Source organism: Capricornis sumatraensis, chromosome 8, assembly GCF_032405125.1.
Source record: "Capricornis sumatraensis isolate serow.1 chromosome 8, serow.2, whole genome shotgun sequence".
Taxonomy (NCBI): domain Eukaryota; kingdom Metazoa; phylum Chordata; class Mammalia; order Artiodactyla; family Bovidae; genus Capricornis; species Capricornis sumatraensis.
This window is the reverse complement of record NC_091076.1, coordinates 54,495,416-54,500,919: the sequence shown is the minus strand read 5'-3', so window position 1 is coordinate 54,500,919 and position 5,504 is coordinate 54,495,416. Positions and strand designations below refer to the sequence as shown.

General features: G+C 37.1%; 1 pseudogene; it reads right to left on the bottom strand.

Annotated features, from left to right (window-relative positions):
* Positions 1 to 346: 346 nt before the first annotated feature.
* Positions 347 to 1,496, bottom strand: LOC138084324 (large ribosomal subunit protein uL3 pseudogene; annotated as a pseudogene).
* Positions 1,497 to 5,504: the final 4,008 nt, after the last annotated feature.

Here is a 5,504-nt window from a genome sequence, read left to right as displayed (position 1 = left end):
CTCTAACGAATCTTTGCAGCTTTAGGTATCTAACTGATATTAAAACTAATATGTGATTTGAAAACCATTTTTCTCATCCAATCAGTGGTTAAATAGTGCCAAAAAAGGCAGAAAACTCTAGTGCTATGGTAGAAGTTTTATTCAGGATCATCAATAGCCATTAATCAATACTTCAGTAATCCTGTTAAGAGTACTATTGCTCAAAATAATATTTATTACTTTATTTTCAAGAGTTTTATATGATATTTTTCTTTGTGCGAGAAAGAGCATTTTTACTTTTTTTTTTTTTTCCTGCACTGGAAAATAATTTTATTGAGATACTACCAGTTGTGAATCTGTTCTGACATTAGGCCCCCTGTTCCTTTGTAATTCTGTCCTTCTTGAGTGGTCCCATGAATGTTTTCTTGTCCTCCACAACCTGGAAGCTGTGAAGGCCAAATTTGGAGGTGGGATCAATAGACTTGGAGTCATCTTCTCTAGGGCCCACCATTTGGTCTGCATCAGCAAGGACTTGCAGGTGAGCACTTGCTTCTTGGTTCCTATCATGCAGCCTTTGAGCATAACAAAGTCATCGGTCACTTCATCACAGTGGACAAAGCCACCCAGGGGCTTGATATTCTTGTCAGACAGATCATAATCAGTAGAGGCATTGTTCTTGATCAGTTTGCCCTCCTTGATGAAGTATCCTTGGTTAATATTGTAGATCTTCTTGTTGATCTTGGTGTGGTGATGGTAGTGTTTCTGCCCAAACGGAGCTATAGACATGGTTACCCAAGCAGGGTAATACAATTCAAAGAAGGCAACCTTGTACAGTCTTTGGTGGGCCTTACATGGTAGCTTATTGGTATGCCAACAGCTAGTCACCTCTTGTAGCCTTTGCCCTTGGTCACCCCAATGACATCAATCACCTGATACTGCCGAGCATTTGATTCACATGGGCATAGCTCAGCTTTTGGCCATAGTGCCTCTGTTAACCTGAATGTCCCTGGAGTAGGCCTTCTGGCCTTCTAGCGATGATATGCATGACCTGGCAGTACTTCTTCATGCTGCTGAAGTCTTTGTCCAGATGCTTCTTCCCATCTATATCCTGCCTCTTCTTGTACTATTTGGTGAATGCCTTCTTAGTTTTATGCCAGGTCCTATAGAAGGGCCTTTTGCACTCGTTGTTAATATGCTCAACAAAGATGTTCTCAAAGGTCCAGAGGCCTCTATGTGTTTCCATGTAGTCTACAAGGCCCACAGTGACAATGGGCAGCATCTCCACTATGGTCCCAGCCTCCACAACTTCCTTCTTGTTCACCTTGGACTCTGGCATATCAATCTGTCCCACAATGTGGGTCCTGCCAGCCTTGTAATTGAGGAAGGCTGTGAGGTTCACAAGCTTAGAAGTCATCCTTGAGGAAGCTCTTCATCTTCCTGTGGTGCCAGCAGATGTAATTCCAGGGCAGGTAGCCCAGGGACTCATGGCTGGGAGTGAAGAACTTCCTGTGAGGCATCCTGCCATCAGATGCTGCCAGTGGAGCGATTTTATGTTACTTTGGATTAGTTTTCTCCCAGGGAACTCATATTGATACTCAATAATCTTCGCTTTTCATCCTATATGGTCATTGTCCATTACTTTAGCAATTGGTTCTCAAACTTATTAAAAATATCACACAAGTTTCCAGAATCTACCATTTTGGAAATGGAACTGTGTATCTGTCTTTGGTCATGACATTATTCACATTTCCGGTGTTGTTCCAAGAATAATGATAGTGGGCATGAAATAATACCTTTAAGTTCATTATTCTGAGAAGCAATTTGTTAAGACTGGAATGCATGGATTCATTCAAAGCAGACGGATAATTTCTTATGAGTTTTCAACATACTTTGAACTAAAATCCCTTCTTTCTGGTGTTTACTCTTTTCATTCTTTTTTTTTTTTTTTTAATGCTAGGCTGTAGCGGGTCATAAATCTTCAAAGTGAAAGTACTGGCATGGATGCTATACAGATCTTATTTTGAACTTTGCTTTAAATTAAATTTCAGGTTTCATTGAAGGCAGAGAATTTTAAGAAATCGCATACATTTAAGATAAGCATATTTCACATGTGAATTATCTGCAACTTTAAACATCACAGAATAGTTATGAAAGATATTGAGAGAAGTGAAATAGGATAAGCTGTTTGTTTTGATTAGTTGGGAAATCAGAGAAGAAGCACTAAGAACATAGTTAAGGGATTAACATTGATTCATTGATCCGGGATACATTGACTAAGTTGGCAAGAGTAATTAAAATGAATTATCTAAATAAATTTTTTTAATTAAAATTTTTCTTTGAACTTTAGAAAATATTCTCGTAAACAAGGATTTATACAATTCATGAGAAATTTGTGTTGACAAAGAAATAAAATATATGTGAACAAATCAGTTAACAGTGAATGTAACCCTCACCTCCTAACAAACAAAAGTCCACTGACTGTAGAAAACACTGACTGTAGATTTTGATTAACTAACACAAAAAGAGCAATTAAGAAAATGTTTTCTCTTAGAGAATTAATTTTATACTTTTTATCCCTTGACTATTCATTTGCTAGAAATATCCAATATGATGAAACATTTCCTTCAGTTATTTAGGCACTAATCTTCATAATAGTTACTTCTTTCTTCAGTTATGAGCAATATTCATTAATTAAGAATAGAGTGTGCACTAAAATTGACATGTATAAACATGAACTCTGGAAAGGTAGACTCAACCATGGTAATGGAAGCAAGATTTCCCAATAAAAAGTCCTAAAAAATATTTTTGTTTGTTAAAATTTACTACGGATTACACTTTGAGAAGTATTTTTCCCCTATGTCTGCTTTTAAGTTCATGCACAAGAAATTTATGCAAAGTCTAAGAATTATTATACCATTTATTTCTAAAACTTGTCATGCTTATCTCTAAGTGAATTTGGGAAAGCTCAAGATTTACATAAATAAAACTGATAAACAAATTATAGACTTTAAAAATGTGGAGAGAGGGAAGTCAATATGCTAAAACCTGTAGTTTGAGATTCAAAATAAGTTTCTTGTCTCCTAGAAGTCTTATGGAATGTCTGTCCAACTCAGAGTTAGTTCTCATACAATGAAAAAATATCAAAATTTTAAAATACTTGCATGTCTAGTGCAATACTAGGCTTATGTCAACCAAATAAGATAACTGTGTTAAGTATTTCCTGCTCAAATCCTTTTTGTAAAGATTCTGCTTAGGATAATTTACATTGATTGCATATACTAATTAAATTTATGAGATAATTGCTTAATTTTTTTTTTTTTTTTGCCGTGGTTGAAAGAGTCTTAATTTTCCTATCCTTATTATTAATCTTTTCTGAGAATGCTTACTCTCTACCTTCTGATCCTTGCATTGCCACTTAACTAAAAGGTTGACAAGGCTAAATCTCTTAAACAGAAAGAGGAGAAGAAAAATATAATTCCACGAATTCAATATTGATAATTCAATTTGGAACTGGGAAGAATAACTTGAGAAGGTCCTTGGAAAGAAAACCCATTAACATTTAAAAAGAATAAAATAAATAAAAACAAACATGGTCTTGAATTTTAAACTTCTCTTTATAACAGAAATCCAGAAAATGACATACAAGCTAGAATAAAAGCTTCCCCTATCACTGTCAGCATTTGAGCTGCCACATTGTGACAGATTTGCATTATAAATGAACAATAAATGCTATCAGTAAAGAAAGTTAAGAAAAATTAGAAAACACAAGAAAGTTACCTGGTTCTGCATGTAAATATTATTTTTCTTATTTACAAATTGCTTTTATGTAAAATTTTTCAGTGTTGTTCATCTTGTAAGAAACCTCACAGAGCATGTTCTGCACTTAAACTACAACTGTGACCAGCCTCTCTAAAGGGCTGCTGCTCTGAGCAATCATAAAAAGTCACTTTCTTCTGGGAAGAAATGCTTTCACATTCTGCTTTCTATTCTTTATTTTGAATTAGTTTATTATAAACTCGACCACGTGTCAATGGGAAGACATTATGATATTTTTAGGTGAACAGGCACAATATCTAGTTCAGAGTGCCTTCAAGGTGAAGTGAAATGGAAGTTGCTCAGTCGTGTCCAACTGTTTGCAACCCCATGGACTATACACTCCATGAAACTCTCCAGGCCAGAATACTGGAGTGGGTAGCATTTCCCTTCTCCAGAGGATCTTCCTAACCCAGGGATCAAACCCAGGGCTCCTGCACTGCAGGCAGACTGTTTATGAGCTGAGCCACAAGGGAAGCCCAAGAATACTAGAGTGGGTAGCCTATCCCTTCTCCAGTGGATCTTCCTAACCCAGAAATCGAACCAGGGTCTCCTGCATTGCCGGCAGATTCTTTACCAGCTGAGCTATCAGGGAAGATGCCTTCAAGGTGCTGGGTATTATTAAGGTAATGAAGTCTGGTAGGCAGAATTCTAAAAATGATCTACAAGATTCCCTGAACAGTATCTGGCATATGGTAAATGGTATGAAGCTCTATGCAGTCAGCTAAAACAAGACCGAGAGCTGACTATGTCTCAGATCATGAACTCCTTATTGCCAAATTCAGATGTACATTGAAGAAAGTAGGGAAAACCACTAGACCATTCAGGTATGACTTAAATCAAATCCCTTATGATTATACAGTAGAAGAGAGAAATAGATTTAAGGGACTAGATCTGATAGATAGAGTGATAGATAAACTATGGAATGAGGTTTGTGACATTGTACAGGAGACAGGGACCAAAATCATCCCCATGGAAAAGAAATGCAAAAAAGCAAAATGGCTGTCTGAGGAGGCCTTACAAATAGCTGTGAAAAGAAGAGAAGTGAAAAGCAAAAAGAGAAAAGGAAAGATATAAGCATCTGAATGCAGAGTTCCAAAGAACAGCAAGAAGAGATAAGAAAGCCTTCCTCAGCGATCAATGCAAAGAAATAGAGAAAAAGAACAGAATGGGAAAGACTAGAGATCTCTTCAAGAAAATTAGAGATACCAAGGAACATTTCATGCAAAGATGGGCTCGATAAAGGACAGAAATGGTAAGGACCTAACAGAAGCAGAAGATATTAAGAAGAGGTGGCAAGAATACAGAGAAGAACTATACAAAAAGGATCTTCATGACAAAGACAATCACGAAGGTGTGATCGCTCACCTAGAGCCAGACATCCTGGAATCTGAAGTCAAGTGGGCCTTAGAAAGCATCAGTACGAACAAAGCTAGTGGAGGTGATGGCATTCCAGTGGAGCTATTTCAAATCCTGAAAGATGAGGCTGTGAAAGTGCTGCACTCAATATGCCAGCAAATTTGGAAAACTCAGCAGTGGCCACAGGACTGGAAAAGGTCAGTTTTCATTCCAATCCCAAAGAAAGACAATGCCAAGGAATGCTCACACTACCGCACAATTGCACTCATCTCACATGCTAGTAAAGTAATGCTCAAAATTCTCAAGTCAGGCTTCAGCAATAGGTGAACTGTGAACTTCCAGATGTTCAAGCT